At 46.9% G+C, this 16332-nt stretch overlaps 1 long non-coding RNA gene across 1 annotated transcript in view; it reads left to right on the top strand.

Annotated features, from left to right (window-relative positions):
* The first annotated feature begins 541 nt into the window (after positions 1-541).
* LOC128918127 (uncharacterized) overlaps positions 542-16332 on the top strand; it is a 31578-nt gene continuing 15787 nt past the window's right edge. Inside the window, exons 1-2 of the long non-coding RNA XR_008469445.1 lie at positions 542-643; positions 9457-9591. This is a non-coding gene — a long non-coding RNA (uncharacterized LOC128918127). The remainder of the gene's footprint in view (positions 644-9456; positions 9592-16332) is intronic.

Raw genomic sequence — 16332 nt, 5'->3', positions numbered from 1 at the left:
GGACTGCATTATCTCTCTCAAGAAATCAGATCCGTTAGTGTCACCCAGCAATAAATTTGTGTAACTGGAAACCTCTCCCCAGGCACACAAACAGATGAGGACAACTGACCATTGCTGTTCTCTGAAGACTGGTATATAAATATACACTGGACTGACTTAACAACTTCTCTTCCCTGTTACGGGTCCGGTGAAGTCTTAGCCTCCAGATCTTTACTTTGCTTTTGAGCCTTGATCCAGTAGCACTTTGGCATAGGCACACAGCGTGTTACGAGGTGGGGCTTAGCTTTTGGGGCTATATCAAATGAGGGGATTTAATTGCGTGTAAGTTACTTTATGGTGTTACCTTCCCACTTACTGTTCTACTTAGAAAAGCTCGGAGATGCCGCCGGTCCTGCTGCAGCAGGGGAAGTTGGCAGAGGTGGCCCCGGCAGTGTCAGGACACAGCCCCTGTGCATGCTGTCACCTTGGTGACTTACAGGCCAGAAGGAAGGAGTGCTTATAAATGAAACCTCCTCTGTGTGGTGATGCTGTCGGTAATGTAGTGGATGGCCAGAAAATCTGGAATCTCCAAGCCGCTGTCCCTGTGGGTGATCTCCAGCCTCTTCTGTTAATCGATCTCTGCCTCGGTTTCCTCATCTGAGAGGTGAGAGCATTCCCCCCTCTTTTCAGTCCTGTAAAGAAGAGTTCCAAGTTAAGTAATAGTTTTCTTCTCAGAATTTAAAAAACAGACATTACCACATCTAAGAAGACAACTCAATGGAAAGCTTCTTTTCCTTAGAAAGTCCTGAAATTAAACATTTTACCTTTTATTCTAGTTTTTAAAAACACTGGCCGTTTTACCAACTGTTATGAAGGTGGTGATTGAGTGGTTTTCATTAATGAAAATCTAGTTTTCAATAAACAAAAGTTTTCCATTATATATGAAATAAACACTGTCCTTTTGTAGTAAGGAAATGCTGAGACAGCTGTTCAAAACAGTTGTGGCAGAAGCAGAGAGGACTACCTTTCACCCTGTCAGTGTGGTGTTCGAACCAAGAGAGAAAACTGTGCGTAGGCTGGAGCAGGCACAGCAATTACAAAAGCACCAGTTTCCCAATGAATATTATTATTATTATATTATTGAGAATCACTGGAGACAGTAGATGCAGGTGATGGTAAAAACCTTCATGCTCCTTAAATCATTTCCTCAAGATCTTGAGGGCGGGGAGTGCCCTTTGTCTGTGTTTGTGGAGCCCAGAGCAGCACGGTCGCTCTAAGTCCACCACTGCGGCTTCTTGCTGCAGTGTCCATAGAAGTGAAGAGCAATGTTACACCATGCGGCGTACGGCTGGAAGCCATTTCGTTTGGGCTAGAAAGGAGGATCCAGGCCAATCTCCAGCTGATATTGTCATGGGCCAATGATTTCTTGCAGATGATGAAACTACTAGTAAGGGCTCTCATGGTGTAATAATTTTCCGTATCAGCTTTCAAATGCAATGCAGCAGGTAATCGTTTACCAGGTGCTCCTTAACTTCCTTATGAGACTAATCTTTGGGATACTTTCTTAATTTCAACATTTCTTATTGGTATTCTTAAGGAAAATCAGTATAAATAGTTTACTGTGTTTTGCAGAGATCATGCCGGTCTATATTCTGTTTTATCTGGTTTCGTACCAAGGCATTAGCCCACACAGTTGTCTCCTATTTGCAATCTTTGCTCAGTAAGGGGATAATTTGATAAAGCAGGTTGTTGTCTTTACCTTGGGGGATCTCTTCTGGGTTGATGTATTGATACTGTGGACAGACCTGTCAATATGCTCCTCTGTTCTCGGCAATGCTGCAGCACGTCCCGCGCTATGATTTATGGTCCCCAGCTCGCGCAGCCTGCCAGCCCCGGCTCAGTGCGTGCACTTGGCAGAGACATCCAGGGTGTGTCTTGGGAAAAAGCTGGGGATGGGACATGGGGAAAAGACTGGGGGAGGTGGCTGTGTCTCTGCCTGGCTCCTCTCAGCTGCTGGTAGGAGCTCAGGGAGGAGTTTATTCAGCTCCTCAGAGGGAGAGCCTGTTTCTTCACTGTCAGATGCTGCAATGGGTTGAGGAGGTCACAGAGGTCCATGAGGATGTCCTGGATGAGTTTCCCTCAGGGAGAAGTCAAGACAATACACAGAGAGTGGAGAGGGGTTATTTCACCCCAGCACCACCAATCTGCTTGGCTGGCACCAACCCACTTCTTCAAGGCTCAGTTTGTCACTCAGGTGCCCCAAAGGGACCCAAGGGGTGGAAACAGCTTCATCCCAGAAGCCCTGTGCAGGGCTTGTGGTGTGCCCTACAGGGACAAGGCAGGTGTCAGAGACATCCCAAAATGAGAGGATGGTGGTGGTAAAGCGGGGTCCTGTGCACGCGGCGGTGACGCTCCTTCAGGAGCACCTGCAGGACAGGTATCTGCAGGGAAGCTCCTGTCCCATCATGTTCTCTTGCCTGTTAGAGAAACCTGCACGTAATCCTGCTCAGCACCAAGAACAGTTTTTTCCAGACAGGGCTGGCTTGGAGATTAATTAGTGACATACAGTGTATGTTATATATTACCGATGAAAGTATTTTTGGAGACAGAGTGCTGATAGAGAGCTATTTCTGGGGAGAGGAGCAGACATTTGGCATTATCGCAGTGTACCAGAGCAGGTACCGAGCCTGGCCACCTGTGGGGAAAGGCAGAAATACACCAAAGCAGCCCCTTCCCTTTCCTCCTACAGAAACTTGGTGCTGAGATATCGCCTGCTCCTCCCTGATGATAAAAGGACAAGTTAAATAATTAATCATAATCTGAGTCTCAATGTGACTACTAAATAATTTTCAGTTAGACATTATGTAAATTTGAACTAATTTTTTTACTGGTCATGCATAATAAAGTAAGTATGGTGATTAATTTTTCACCCTTAGAGTTTAATTAAGATCATTCAGGAGGTTTGGGCTGATACACCATCCTATAAATCATAGTCCAAGACACTGAAAAATAACTGCCTAGCTTTCAGATTAGATAATGATATTTTGGGGGTGGAAATCTTGCTGACAGATAGTCACTCAAGTTGACCTAATCAGGAGGGCCATTTGGTCTTCTGAGCACTGAAATGATATACACTGGTTATTAATATATGCAATTCAATGTGTGCTTTTCTGAGTTTAATTTTAGGGATGGACTCATTCCATCGTCTATATTCCTGCATAACTCATTGTGGAATAAATAGAGCGTTGTTCTGTGTAAGCCTAATCGGCTTTTAAAGCCAATGCAACTAAACTGTCCAAAGGGATAAAGTGGATAGTATCAAGTCACATTTTATTCCAGAGTAAATGTGTGCAGGTGTGGCGTTTTGTAGGAATAGCCATTGTGCTTTGAATACACAGCCTCTTAGTTTGGATCACTTCTCGGGCTAAGAAAAGCCTGTGTTTCCTGGGCTCAGCAGAAGCACTGCAAGACACATAGAGCAATGTTGATTATGGTTATTACAATTGCAGCCTCTGCAGAGACATCAGAGCTCCTCCCAAACGTCCTGAGTCCAACACCAAGGAGTTGCTTTCTAGTACATATGCAGTTTTCATTGTGTGGAGCAAAACGAGCAGCATGCTGATATCCTGGGAAAAAATTGCTGGGAAAGCGTGTCCTATATGGTAGTTCCTGGGATGCCTAGTTTTCTCTCTGGTTTCTCTGGGTGTCTTCCGTGGGACTGGGCTGTGCACACCTACGGCTTTGCCCCACAAGTTAGTGCAAGTCTGCAGGATGCGTCAGTACACAGGATGGACCCTGACTCATGGGGAAAGCATGTATGGAAAACATTGCCATACTCCTACAAATGCTTGTTTTTCTTTTCTGTGTGATTTTTTTTTTCCCCATTTTAAATAAATCAGGAGTTTAGCAATAAAAGCAAATGCTGAAAGGAAATGGTGCAGGTGAGCCCTGTAGAATTTCACACTGTATTTATGAACAGAAACTCTTTTCAGGAGAGTCAGCTGGGTTTGAAAAAAAATAAGGTGGAGGGTAATTTCTCTGATGCCCAGAAGGTAAAGCGTAAAATGACCATCTTGCAAAATCTTCATTGCTATCCTTGTTATTCCACAGTTATGAAATAACAAGATACTACTCTGCAGTACCTACTCCTAACTTCTACCATTTTATTCCAGAACAAAGAGGATCTTTGTTCCAATTCAGTTGTATTCTGAGAAGCAATTTAGTAATAACTATTGTGCTTTAAATTCACACCCTGTATTACTCCTAATTAATTGTCAAGGATAGGCAAATTCTAACTTTTAGTTTCATTGCCGTAAATCCAGAAAAACCATGTTGAAAACACCCAGTAGTTTTCAGTCTTACTTATGAAATGCGTCATTTCAAAAGAACGACTCTGGATTTTACCATGCAAATCTGGCCCACGGTGTGTGAACAGAGGTGGTCTGAGTCAATCAGACCAAACCACTCCCTCAACTGAAGTGTCTTCAGCAGCACTGCAGTAATGCAACAGGCAGCAGTTCTCACTGCGGTGTCAGGAAGAACAGAACATCAAGGGAGTAATTAGCATCTAATTTAGCAGTTAGACCAGGATCTAGGTGGGTTCCTGCGTTAAGTAATTGATTCCAGAGGCTGGGAAGGTTGGGGCTGCTCCCTCTGCTCCACATGGCTGGCAAGGCCAGGTGCCCATCTCCCTTAGCTCCTGTACGGCCAGGGGAAAGCAGCTCCATTAATGGTGTTTTTGAAGGTTGCATCCATGAATGTCGTAAGAAGCCTGTCTCTTCTTTTGACATTAAAGGAAATGCAGGGCTATAAGCACAACCCTACACTCCTGCTTAAACATAGGCAGTGTAAATGGCTTTAGGCACCTCTTAATTTTCCCTGAAGCTGAGGATCTCAATGTAATCCTCCTTAAAGTATCTGTCAAAGGCTTCTGGTTTGTGTTGGAGAAAATGGCCAACTTGTAGACAGGTCTCTTCTGGACATAGGTGATTTGCTGTGCCGTATTCTTGGTGACTACTTCCTACATTATGCAAGTTTGGGCATCAGTGGATAACAGAGTGCTGGGACCTTCCCTGCTGGTCGGCTGTTCTTCAGTGCTCCCATCGCCAGCCATCACCTTGCAGTGACACAAGAGCTCCTGAGGGGTTCAGAGTTTTACATCCCCACACTGTAGCTCCGCAGATTTAAAGCTGTTTGAGATGGTTGAATCACAGGAAGAATAAATTCCGCATCCTTCTGTCTGGAAGTTTATGATGAAGGTCTATGAGGAGGGCAACGAAGCTGGTGAGGGTTCTAGAGCACAAATCTTATGAGGAGCAGCTGAGGGAACTGGGGTTGTTCAGCCTGGAGAGAAGGAGGCTGAGGGACCTTATTGCTCTCTACAACTGCCTGAAAGGAGGTTGTAGAGAGGTGGGGGTCGGTCTCTTCTCCCAACTAACGAGTGATAGAACAAGAAGAAATGGCCTCAAGTTGCACCAGGGGAGGTTTAGACTGGATAGTAGGAAACATTTCTTCACTGAAAGGGTTATGAAACATTGGAACAGGCTGCCCAGGGAAGTGGTGGAATCGCCATGCCTGGAAGTGTTTAAAAGATGGGTAGATGTGGCGCTGAGGAACATGTTTTGGTGGTGGTTTTGTCAGTATTAGGTCGATGGTTGAACTTGATCTTAAAGGCCTCTTCCAACCTAGATGATTCTATGATTCTATGAAGCTACGTAATATTTCCTGCTCCCAAAGGCAGGGACAAGTGGGGGCTCGAGCCCCCTGCTGTGCTTGTGGGTGCTTTCATGGCCACCTCTTGTCCCCAGGTCCCCCTTGTGCTTCTCTTTACAGCTCAGACCCGACAGCTTTGGCTTTCCCTGGCGTTCGGCTCCTCCCCAAGGACAGTGCGTAGCTTCAATGCTTTTTTTAAATCCCAGATGCAGATTCTGGCTTTGATAATTTACTGCTATTTGAAAAATCTTTTCGATTTTGCAAGCTCTTGCTGCGGCTCCTCTTCCCCCAGCGTGGCGGGTGAAGGGCCTCGGCCGGCCGGGAGGATGGAGGCAGCGAGTTTTCGCAGCCTGCGCTGCCCGCTTGCAGGCAGCTGCTTCTGAGATTTGAACTCCTGTCGCTCACTTGCCGGTCCCTTTGTTCAGCCTTTTAAATTTTCCTTTATTGTTTTAGCCTGTCTGCAGATATATTTGTTTTTCTTCCAAAAAGCCTTTGCTTGCTCAATTAGCAAGAGAGCTCTTTATGGAGAGTGCCATAGCTCTATTTCTACCCTGGCTGAGTGCTTCTGGAGCGCTTGGCTCCTCCCCGGAGAGGATTTACCCTTGCCATCCTCATACTGGGTATTGCCAGACGTCTTACTGCACATATTGCTCTGTGGTGCCTTGCAGAAAAGGAGCTTTTGTGGCACAGGAGTCTAAATGTGTTGCCACGGGCCATGTCGATCCAGGCTGTCCCAAGCTACAATTTTAGCTGAAATTTTTGCTCCCTGCCCTATTGGGTCAATAGTGTGTTTTCCCCACACATGGGCTCTTTCACCATCCAGATTTTTTCATTTGCTTTTGTCTTACTTAATGGCTTTGCTACTTTGTTTAGAGCAGAGGTTATGAGGATACAAGTCGAACCTCTCACATGTTGGGAGAGAAAGGCGAGTGCTGGCTGGTGTAAGGCTGGAAATACCTTGGGAGGTTTGTGTCCCACCCACCCCGATCAGATCTGAGCCCTGGCCTGAGACACCTACCCTCGGCTGGGACCTGGGCACGGCCCACACAGCACAGGGGGAGTTTGTAGAAACAAGCCTTGATCTGGAAGGCCCCTCCCTGGCTGCCCCCGGGGCAGATCCGCAGGCTGTCCTGCCTGCCCTGCCACTGTCTCTGGCCCCAGGCACCGCAGGACAGGCTCCCGCGGAGGGCTGCCCTCCTGCCGCCGGGGACCCAGTGGGGAACCTTGCAGAAGAAGCTGCGGAAGCCTCTGCCATTACATCTGCATTCAGTCTTTGCCCAGACACAGGATGAAGAATTTCTCCTCTCAGGAGGTTTGTGGCGCTTTGTGTTGCTATTTTCCCTGTTTTCGCAGTCTGTTTTAATTGTGGGTTTGCCCTTACAAGCTGGGGGCTAAAGCCTAGTAGAGAACTGTTTACAGTGCTGCTTACAAAATCCTCATAGAGTTCAGGAGCTATTTCAGCAAGACATTCTGAACAGTTCTTCACTTCACGTTGGCCCCAAACTATTCCCTTGTACACTGCATGCTACAGCATGAGAGCTCGACTATGGCAGGGGGAGCTGACGCCTTCTTCAGGTCTTTAGCCACCATGTACAAGTGAACGTTATGACTTCATGAGTGCCTCATGAGTGCAGGTGAATATTAGGACAGCTTCTGGAGCCTTGCAGCTTGGCTGACCTGCTTTGGCCTAAAATTTGGGCAGAACTTGTCTTGTTTTTTCAGGACAGAAATCATTCCTGCGTAGGACACTCAGTGTTTGGGGACGTGGCATTAGGATCACGTTCACAAGACCCATCTCTCACAAGATCCTGTGATCTGCTTTGAAGACTCTGTCCCGTGTGGGTGGGAAGGCTCATGGGCTTGCTGCTGGCACAGGGGTGGCATTTGCCCTTTTTGGAACTGGGTACTTGTTGGAGCTGGTTATTTGCTTTGTGTGATTGATCACATCTGTATGGCACATAGCGCTGCCTTGCGAAACAGCCCTTTTATGTGTCAAACTGACTAATGGTGTGACCTGATGTAGATGTGAGGGGATATTTAAGGAACCACTGAAATTCACAGAGAATCATGCTACTTTTTTTTCCTCTTGGAGCAAAAGGCCTTCGTCAGCTGATGGGAACCGGGCACAGCGCCCTGTGGGACCAGCGGGGTCCCTTGTGATGGTTGTGGACATGGCAGCTGTGCTGTTAACTGCTAAAACGCTCCACTGGCCTGCCTCCGACTTGCCAAGGTGAACCTGTCTGGCTCACACCAGTGTAATTTGATGAAGAGGGTGAGGAAGCAGGCCTGATTTTCCCTGCTTGGCTGCACCACGCTGTGCGATCTCAGGGAGGTCAGTGTGAGCCGCTCCACAAAGGCATTGAGGCCCCAAGCTTGCACGTGAATGTGCATCCTTCAAACTCCAGGTGATTTGTCAGTAGGAATCAGGCATCTGAAAGGGATCTGACCCTCCATCTCTTTCTCAAACTGCTTTTTGCTGGTTAGCTTGCACATAAGGTTTGCCTTTCACCTTATGAACAGCACCCAGCACAGAGTGAGGTCTTTGCAGTCCCGCTGGGGTCTTCAGGCACTTGCTTAGTGTTAATGTTGGGACTGCGGAAGAGAGAAAACCAACCGCCTGGCCAGCTCATGGCCTGCTACGATTAGAGATGGAGTTACCAGGAGGGTGGGCTTTATCCCATCAACACCTTCCTATCACTGCTGAAGCGATGCTACCCTTACATGTCAACACTGGAAGCATATCTCTGCTGCACACAGTCCATCTACTGGCAACAAATGCTGCAGTGAAAGATGCCCTTTAATTAATGTACTTCATAACAAGTCATCTGAAAATGGATCTGTGCTTGGAGCCAGGCGCTCCTGCGTGTGCTGTTGGGGTTGCTTATGTGAGGAAAGGCTCCTTGTGTGCATAGTTTGCATGACTGGGTCTTGAAAATTGGTTTCCAGGTGCCCAATCCACAGCTATGTATTGGATGCTTTGGTGAAGACACCACTGCCTCGCACACCGAGGCAACTTCCGAGCAGAAATGAGCTGCAGAGTGACACGGGCTGTGCTTGGGTGTGATCTGACACACTCTTGTGTCACGCACCTGGCTGGGGACGTGTGTGATAGGCATGTGCCGGTGTGTAGGTGCTGTGACGGACACGCCAGGCCACGTGGAGGTTGCGCCCCTGGCTGCATCCCTGTGCACAGCAGGAAAACCAACAACAGCAGCATTAAGTGAACGGGATAGAGAAAAGCGAAATGAGTTCAGAGTTGGCCCTTTGTCTGAATTAGAATAAATGTACAGTCCTGCCTTCCCTTCCCTCTCCAGAAACCTTCCCATGATCCCAGTATTGAAGGGCTCAAGGATTGCAGGTTTGGTCTCCTCATCCCTTTCCTTTGTGTTGGTCCTGGAAGTGACGAGAGGGTGAGACGGACCAGAGTGCGTTTCCTATCCCTGGTAAATCATGGAAGAGATCTTGTGCTCAAATCTTGGTGTTAAAATGAGTTCACGAGTGCCTCAGAAAACTGAAAGCAGCCTTGCCTGGAGTGGTGAGCCATGTGCCCTGCTCTGCACGGGATTTAGCGTTTCTCTTAGCGCCTGTGAAAACTGGCTCCACACACCTCAGGCAGAGCCAAGGCAAGGCACTTGGCAGCCGCGTTTGTTAGCGCGTTGCCTTTGAGTCCTGCCTGAGGTTGGGCTGAAGAAGACAGATGATCCATCATTTCAAGCTTGTTTGTCTGGCCCTGTTGACTACAATGAAATACCTTTGTTTTACCAGGGAAGCCCGAGCATTTCATACGGAGGCCCATCCCATGAACTTTAAGGATTTGGACGCAGATGGTGGATGGGAATCCAGCCCAGCCCTTTGCAAGCTGCCGTCCCTGCAGGAGCCGGTGCAGTGCCGCGGCAGAGGGTATGTTGCCCCTTTCTGCCCTTTAACAAACACAATAACTAGGAAGTCTCCTGTAGAAGTGTGGTAACTCCGTGTGACTCTTGTACACAAAACCACGACAGCACAGAATCCCCTTGTGTGGCTCCGATCCCATGGTGACTTCCAGCCACACAGCATGGCTCAGTCGAGCACACAGGGACATCAGGCCATTTCCTTCCCTTTAAGCAAGTGCATGGACGTCTTTGTCCATGAGAGCTGAACCAGCACATGGATCCGCGTGGTGAGGCTTGCTGTCGGGACTGGAAGCACCGCAAGAGCAGTGAGAACAGCAGCTTTCAGAGTAAGAGCTGTGCAGAAAAACTGGGGGGCAGTAGTGCCTTTTTTGGATTGATCAGTAACGCCTTTTTTTCAGTGTTACCTGGAAAAAAAGCACAAATACAAAACTCTGCAAAAAGTAATTATATTTTAGGTTGAAACAAATATTTCCTTTTATTTTGAAATACTCTTTTCAGCCTGGGGATGCAATTTGGTTTGGTAGCAGAAAGCCTGTCAAACAGTAAGCCGAAAAGTTGGATTTTTCAAAGGGAAGTAGAGACAAGCAACTGCTGCACGTGTTCAGGGCAGTCTTGGCTCCCGCTTATTTCTCTGAACTTCTCAGTGGTGAGGGTTAATGGGGATGGGGATGTGTCAGCCCTATGCCAGGTAGTGGATTTCAGCCTCCAGCATCACCAGCTTTTGCAATTTTACCACGCATTTTGCTACAGTTGTTTTTCAAAGCTCTGTTTCCTCAGGTCCTGTAATTACGTGAGAGTTTCAGCATCCTTAAAACTGAAGGTAAATGGTCAACTTTGGGGATTGTACAGAACAGCTTGAAAACAACCAAAAAGTTTTAAAAGGAAGAAGGGCAAATAGAGGAAACCCCAAATTACGTTTCTTTGAAATATCAAGATTTGTAAGGCAAACTCGTGATTTTGTGGCCTAGGACAGGACTGCTAAGTGCTTGGTGTTGGCAGCGCTGTGTTTATTTTCCATGCTTGGATTTCTGCGTGGCTTTATACACGTTATGAAAAATGCAGTATTTTATTTTATTTTTTAAAAGGAAGCAGATCGCTTTGTTGGATGATATCCAAACCAGACTGTAACATACAATAAAAATTCTATAGTGCACTGTAACAGACTACAAAAGGCTAAGATGTTACTTTACCAGCACAAAACCCAGGCACATTATGGAGGAAGAGAATTATAAGGTATATCGCTTCTATTTATGACCAAAAGAGAAAGAAAAAAAATATACACTCTGTGTGCACAGTGCATATTGAAATTACAGAACAAAATTTAATTAGATCTTTATAAATAAAATCCACATATGCTGATTTATGATATATTTATTTCTCAGCCTTTGAAATGATGGCTGCCTTCACTTTGAAAACCAGTCATTTGCAGACGTCAGGTCTGTAATTCACAAACTGGCACAACCAGAAGTTTGTGGATTTGAGTCTGGCAAATGCCAGTCCCAGCGTATCTGTTTCAGAGGCGCATGCTGGGATTCCCAGTGCAGGAGGCACCGTATGCTGCAAAAGGCATCTATAACAATTTTTATTTTTTTTCAAATGTGTAATTATAAAGATTAAGTCACTTGTTTTGTTCATTAAAAAACAACACTAAGGTAATACATAATTATAACCAAAGAGAAAATGTATGATCTTTGTAGGCTCCATCTAAATGTCCCCTTCCCTAGGGGGAATACTTCATGCTATATTTGCAAAAAATTAGTGATTAGTACCCAAGTCATGAATGAGAATTAAAAGCGACTGAACACAGGCCTTTCTCATGTGAGTCAGAGAGAGCTCAGGACTGGAGCAAGACCGAATTAAATGTGCACCTGAAAAGGTAGACTGAGATGCCTTTATTCACACTAATGTAGCGTCAGTTTTCCTGAATCCCATTGCTATACCATGGACTTCCACTTCTTTGCCCCAGCACTGAGAGTGAATTAGACACCTGGGTTCCTCTCCACCCCTGAGCAGGTTTGGAGGTTGGTGCCTAAAGGACTCCTGAGAAGAGAAATTCAAGCGTGATTTCTTGATGTGGTTAGAACCACATTATAGGTTGCTGCTGCTGGAAGAGGGAGATCCGGTTCTTCCATCTGCCTCCCAGCTTCTGGCCACATATTCCTGCCAATCGAGCTCTGTCACTCAAACCAGTGGATGGGCCACAGGGTTCTGATGTGGAGTCCTCAGCTTCTGCATGGACTCGGTGGCTGCCGGACACAGCGCAGCACATACTTTGCTGAGTACCACTTCTTCCTTTTTGCACAGTCGCAGAGTTGCCTCCATCTGCCACACAGAGGTCTGCAGGGAATAAACGCATAAGGACTCGCCACCGGCTAACCAGGAGTGAGTGTTACCTGACAGGTCTTGATTGAAGCCTTGGGGGAAGGTGGTGGCTCAGGGTGAACCGGAGTGTCAGGCTCTCCTTTCACCCCTCTAAAACTGCAGCAACCTCAAAAGAGCACGTCCATTCCGGTTGTAGAAACAGGAGCTCAACTAGAGACAAAACAAGAGCTACTAGTTTTTAGCCACTTCTAACTGAAAGTAAGATTGGATTTTAAACTTTAAAGTAGAATCCATAAAGGACTAAGGTGTGCAGCAGGACGCTTGCTGGAGGGTGCGTTCTGCTGCTGACCAAAAGGAGCCTGCAAAAACCGATTTTGACTTCAAAGAAAGAAATTCATGGTAGTAACCACTTTAGCTTCTGCTGCAGGGGATGTAAAAGGCTGCGATGGATCAGTAGTTTAGTTTTGCCTGCAATCCTAAAGACAGGCTTATTTCATCTCTTGTGGAGATTGGTTTGTGTCTTTTACTATGGAGCCTTCACATCACAGGGCCCAGCGTTCCCCTCTGAGCAGAGGTTGAATGAGGCAGCTCTCCCGGAGTGGGACTGTCACTAGATGATGGCTCTGTCTCCATGATATTGAAAACAGACATCACGGCGCTTTTCACTAACACATTCCATCAACGCTAGAGACTTGTCATGCAGGGAGCAAACATCAAGCGAAGCAAAGGAAGCAGTTACAATTTGCTGCCGTGAAAGGAGACAAGATAAATCAATAGGAACTAAATTAGCACAGCCAGCGGCCCTCACACCTACTTTGGAAACTCTATTAAAATCCATGGCCTAGAATTTGCAGGAGGGATTATATGCATGAAGGGTGAGTCAAGATTTTAGAGTGAGCTAATGTAAGTGACACCCACTTCTCAAACTGCCTGAAAACACTTACTGCCAGAATGCGCTGCCAAAGACAAGAGTTCTAGTAAGTATTTGCTGGCTGTCATTGGCCTCAGATAAATACGTTGGGAGGGGAACAGTGGAGGAGTCAATCAAAAGATAACCTGAGTAAAGCTCAGTTGTATAACACAACAAATAGTCAAATTTAACCGGAGCTGAACATACGTCTGAGTACCGGGGGCATGGTTAGAAGCGTGATAGCCCAATAAGAATCCAGAGAGAGTCATATTTGAGAACAACACACAGGAACAAGATGTGACAAATACCTCGTGTGATTGAGTTGGTTGTGTTATTCTGCTGCTCCTGGGTGACCTTTTTAATTCAACTGAAATGATATCTGTCCTAGGCTTTTGCAGAACTTCATAGATTTATGACAGCATCCCACTGACACACTGAGGCACAAGAAGACTTGCTAAAAGTCAAGTTGAGGTAATTAGTCTTGCAGAAATCTGTTTATTGGCGCAGTGAATTCATTTCCAGGAAGCATCCGGTGTGTGTGTTCTGAGCAGCTGATCCGCACATGCACGGTAATCTCAGACACTGGGATTATTGTAGAAGCACAGAGCAGGCTCAAATCTCCAAGGCCACATGTGTGTTGTAGAGTTGACCCCTGTCTATGTGACAAATCAAGGATTGCCAGAAGTCCAGCAACTGGGACTCCCAACCTGGCTGCCGGATATCTAGGAATCCTGGGCAAATGCATAAAGTCCTCGACTTCTGCCAGGCACAACTTGTACCAGAAAAAAAGAAGTATCCAGGAGAATGGCCAGGAGCTGACCACGTGGCAGCTCTGTGCAAAGAAAATATCATTGTCAGCACACTCAGTCCTGGCTCGCAGACTCTTACTGTATCACAGCACCTTCAGGACAATTTCCTTTTTTTGTGGTCCTGGCAGTCGCACGCTGGTAAAGCCCTCTGGACTTGCAGGGGAAGAAGGGCTGGATCGGGGCTGGCTGCACAGCAGTGGATTTTTCAACTCTGCCCCTTTCCAGAGCTTTCCGAGGAACTGGGTACATGCAGGCCCTGGCTCTACGCTCTGAAAAGGATAGAAACCTCAGAGTCACTTACCCAGCGCCTCCAGAGGAACTGCAGGGATAAACTAGTCTGGTCCTGCACCAGTTTGGCAGCCTTTTGCAGAAGAACATGGGCTTCATGCAAGAGCAGAAAGGCACCACTTGGTAGTTAAAAGACAACTGAAAGTTGCCAAAGTAGTTACAGAACAGGGGGTTCTGCCAGTCTTGGTGGTATTCCTCAGCTTCATTTACATTTCTGAAGTATATTGAGCCCCTCACCTGGGAGATGCTATAGAAACACAAGGCACTAAAAGCATGGAATATACAATAAAAACTAAACAATGTAAACCACATGCAGTATAAGCGGGAAGGGAATTCTGTGCATGCTCTCTGCAATTGCTTGGGTCTTAAGCATGCATTAAATTGCAGCAACTAAAGGCTATGGAGTATGGATCATAAACTTGAATTCCACTGCACAACTGTCAGGGCAGAGATCTGACCAACGTTATAAAATCCGAGAAGTGATTTTAGGAGCCTCTGTTTTGATGAGAGAGATTTCGGAATTGCTTTTCAAAGGTCGGCTGCACAGCATTTTCAGAATATCAGGCGCCAGGATTGCTCTTCTCTTTTGTAAACCCCCTGATGTTTCTTGTGCGTTGGCACTGCACCTCGCTGGGGGAGACTTTGTTTCACAATGGGATATTTGGGCACTGTGGTAATGGGAACTAGGAAAAACTCAGAAGGACTTTCATGCTGCATCACAGCTTATCTTCTGCATAGCAGAAGGGAGGATTCCAGATCTTTTCTTCTTCTTTTTACCTCTAAGAGATCTATGGCAAACATCACTGAGAAAAATCACAGGAAAAGAAATGTCCATCCTCCCTGTATTTTCTGCCTTTCCTACAACAAGCAACTGGGAGATAATTCACTCGGAATTGGTCAGGTTACCTGTGCTGGCTTCGGTGTTGTGTGCGTGCTGGAAATGAGCTATGGCTGGCAACGGCGACTAAATACTTGGGCACCACCCTAACGTACCGTGTGCCACCCATATAGACCTTGTTTTTGCAGAGCAAGAACCGAAACGTGACAGATGGGCTTGCAAGGTTGCTCTAGCAGATTGCTGGTGGGAAAGCTTGTCATTGCCCAGTATTTACCCATGGGGTGGCTGTTTTAACCAGACTGTCCCTCTGATCCATTTTGTGGGAGCTTGAGGCTGCATGGGAGGTGAAGATGAGGAGGGCTGCTCAGGCAAAGCTTTTATAGTTGTCCTTAAAAGTGATTTTTAGATACATTTAATGTGGAACAGATTTTCTCTTCTGCCCCTGTGCAGTTTGGTGGGGCTGGGAGATCCTGGGGTGCTGCCTTGGATGAGTGGAAAGGACCTTGCGGGCCTTCACTCAATAACTCAGGGTCCTGCAGGCCTGGACCTTCTTCCTACTCAAGCACACTTCTACATCACATCTGGTTTGGTGTCAGTGCCCGCAAGTCTCTCATGGACCAGACACTGCATAAACCATGAGCAGATGATTTTCCATCCCAGCAGAAAAATGTTTTGGGGAAGGAGAGGTGGAGGGCGGCACATGGCCATACCAGTACTGTGGAGCACTGCAGAGGAGTTCCTTGGAAAGAGGTGGGGCAGAAGGTACGTGAATGCCCAGGCGAGATGCTGGCAGACGGCGGCTGTCGTGAGAAGTGCCCAGGTGCCTGGCCCTGAGCCCGGCCTTGGGGAGCGCAGGGGTGGGTGTCTGTGCTCTCGAGAGCCGGGAGCTCCACTGGCTGTGCCAGCACGGGAAGCTTTGCCGTGCTCAGCCTCTGCCGGTGCCTCTCAGGTGCTGAGTGTAGCCCAGAGATGGACAAGGACTTAACTGGGTGCTTAAAGAAATGCTTGTGGTGCCCTTGCCGAGGGAAGGGTGGTCTGAGGAACATTAGCTTCATGTTGTGTTTCATCAAGCACAAAAACCATCAAAAAAGGGAGGGGACTTCATTAGGGCTACAAAACACTTATTTAGGAAATTCTGGATTCCCAGGGATATTTGCTGGCTTTTCAAGTGGATCGAGCATAGGCTTACAGGAATTCAGACAGAAGCGAGCTGAGAAGGGGCGGTGAGGCAGCGCTCAGAGCTCCCGTCCCTGCAGGCTGCTCTGCCCGCTCTGTCCTGCCGTGTCTGGGCTGCTGCACTCGGACGTGGCACAGCTCCAGCGCTCGGAGCTTCTCCTTGGCGTTGGGGCTAGGTCATTTCTGCAGCTCCCCTGCATCCCCAGTTGTTATTAATGGCACACCTGGTGCCAAATAGGATCTTTTTCCATTCTTAATCTGTGATTAACAAGGTTGTTAAAGTCATTCTCAGCTCTGCTGAAACCAAACAGAATTTTATATGACATATTGGGCAAAGGCTTTGTTTGAAGTAGTCTTTAATCTTAGTTCTAGGATTAAATCATATGTAACCAGTCACATTTTATC

The sequence above is a fragment of the Rissa tridactyla genome, chromosome 15, assembly GCF_028500815.1.
Source record: "Rissa tridactyla isolate bRisTri1 chromosome 15, bRisTri1.patW.cur.20221130, whole genome shotgun sequence".
NCBI lineage: Eukaryota > Metazoa > Chordata > Aves > Charadriiformes > Laridae > Rissa > Rissa tridactyla.
Note: the sequence above shows the minus strand (reverse complement) of the source record. Positions and strands in the feature narration are given on the sequence as shown.